Source organism: Penaeus vannamei, chromosome 42, assembly GCF_042767895.1.
Source record: "Penaeus vannamei isolate JL-2024 chromosome 42, ASM4276789v1, whole genome shotgun sequence".
Taxonomy (NCBI): domain Eukaryota; kingdom Metazoa; phylum Arthropoda; class Malacostraca; order Decapoda; family Penaeidae; genus Penaeus; species Penaeus vannamei.
The window spans coordinates 25,385,299-25,387,798 of NC_091590.1; the positions used below are offsets into that span (position 1 = coordinate 25,385,299).

Sequence of the window (2,500 nt, forward strand, 5' to 3'; positions counted from 1 at the left end):
AAGGACATTGTTGTGATAAAGGGATTTCGTGTGAGCATTCAAGTAGAAGGGGTATGTTAGGAGGGTGTAGGAGGGAGAGGGTTGGAGGGAACTTGAGGAGGATGGATATCTGCAAATACTTCAAATGTAGAAGGAGTAGGAACAGAGGGATTGAGGGGTGGATGAGGGAGCAGAGTGTTCCCTTGGGTCATCTTTAGGAAGGTTTGGATGTCTTCAAGGGTTTCTGGAGCAGAATTGGATGAAGAAGACTGAGAAACAAATGTTCTCTTATGTGGAGGAGAAGAGAAGATAGATATCCGAGGAACAGAAGAAGAGGAAGGTGTAGGAGAGAATGTAGTAGGAGAGTGTGGAGTGGAACATTTAGTTTACCTGGTACTACAAATAAAGTGAGGAGGGGTAGGTATTGGGGAAGTGGTAGAGACTGGAGTATCTGGATTTAGAATGGAAAACAAATTTGACTGGTGGATAGGGTGAGTAGACGTGGGACATAGATTTAGGGTATAGGGGAGAGATACTTGGGGAGATGCAGCAACATCTTGTGAAGATGGTGGGGGAGCAGAGCAAAGGACTGTTTTGGAATAAGTTGAGAGAGAAAAACCTTGTTGTTGTGCTTCCTGTCTGGCCTCACATAGAATGAGGCCTAGTTTAAATCTAAGGACTACTACCTCACATTCAAATTTATAGGCACGGCAGCTCCTATAAAATAAATTATGGGAGTCTCCACAATTGGCACTTGTACATGACTGAGCAGGGCAATCTGAACAGTCATGACTAGGTTGGGCACATTTCTCATATATTGTCGGACATGATAAGACAATCCATCAATATAAAGCTCATGGGGGAGGTCTTGTCTATGGAAGCTAATCTTGGCAATATTGACATGGGACTTACACCGACCTCTGGGAGGAATAGTGTAATACTGTACTTCCACTGCATCATATTCAGCAAGGCAGGAAAGTAGGTCATTTTTACAGTCTGACCAGTCCTTGTCATACATGGGACAAGCATTTGGGGGAATAAAAACAGTTCCAGTACAAGTATTAAGAGGGGTGAGGTTCGCCAGGAATGGGTTTGTCAGTGAGGTCAGTTATGGTAGATAGTGCACAAGCTTGGGATTCAGATGTAACTGTAACAAGGTATGAACGATCAGATCAACTGCGAAAGGTAACCCTGCCTGCTTGTTTCTGGAGGCACTGCTTAAAGAGAAGGGTATTCTCAGAATAGCGGACTGTGGGGGGAATCACAAAGAATCAATCCCACTTGGCTGGGTCAAAGAGAGTACCCAGAGGTGGAGGCAGTAGAAGGATGAGGGCAGGAGGAAGATGGGGTGGTGTGGAGTGGAGTAGTTCTGTGGGGGAAGGACAATAGGATGAAGAGTAGTTATAAGGGAAGAGGGGCTAGACACTGAAGAGGATTGTGCAGCAGGAGATGAAGAGGAGAATGTTGGGGAAGAGGAAGGGGTGCTGCCTAGAGGTTGAGTAATAACCTGGGTGGGTATTTTGGAATTATTAGAGTTGGTTGTCAGCGTCGAAGAGGCAGTATTAGTATCAGTGGTTGGAGCCGTGGTCAAAGGAGGGGCAGGGGTCTGAAAAGCATCAAAATCAAATTCAGATAGGCTAATTGATGAAGGGGTAAGCCTTAATGCCCCTATTAAGGGTAAAGAATCTTCATTATTGGCCATGGTGAGCCTGAAAAAAATGGGGAAAAGAAAGTCTACCACTCAGGGTCCCCATAAGGGGTAAGAGCTAGGCAGTTATGGGAATACCGTGCCCAGGCTCCCGAAGGCCGTTTGTGACTGACACAAAGCCAGCCTTTCATCCTTACAGGACGGCTCTCACATGTTAGGAATGGGAAAGAAGAAGGGAATAAAGAATATAAGGAAGAGGAAAGAAGATAAGAAAGGACGAAGCAAAATTAGTTAAGGCGAGAGCTAAGGCCCAAGGTAGGGGTGATCCCTTACACTTGATCTCAATCCCCATCTCCTAAGCCTTTCCACGACAACAACGAGCAAAGTATTGATAGGATCACCCTGGGATGTGACATTAGCCATAACTGTGAGAGAGAAATCTTACCCCATTAACTATGGCGATTAAAATTCATCATAATACATGAAAATTTAATCCACTTGTGAACTACACATTGAGAATATCATTTACAATATATATGTACAAGAAAAAATCCATAATCTAGAACAATATCTCCAAAACAATGTCATCAGGATGGCTGTTCCTTCCAAATATCCTTGTAGTTTGTGTATTACTAAATTGCTAAATTGAGAAAATGTATATCTACAAAATGCAAAAATATAAAGCCTGTGTGTTCTATGCACTCATGTATTTTAATCAACTTTTTTTCTCTCTCTCTAAGAGATTGCCTATATAGTTCTATTTCAAATGTACCTGTATATGACTTACTAGAGTATTTTTTGGAAAGAATGACTCCTGGCAAACCTTACAGCCAAATGGCTTGGCCTTTCTATGTAATATCTTGTGTCTTACGA

At 42.9% G+C, this 2,500-nt stretch overlaps 1 protein-coding gene across 2 annotated transcripts in view; it reads right to left on the bottom strand.

Moving 5' to 3' along the window:
- Positions 1-2,102: 2,102 nt before the first annotated feature.
- Positions 2,103-2,500, bottom strand: part of LOC113824972 (gastrula zinc finger protein XlCGF57.1) — a 14,771-nt gene continuing 14,373 nt past the window's right edge. For both annotated transcript variants that reach the window (XM_070118786.1, XM_070118785.1), the window contains one exon: positions 2,103-2,500. This exon is cut by the window's right edge and continues 960 nt beyond it. The gene's annotated coding sequence lies outside the window, so the exon portion shown is untranslated.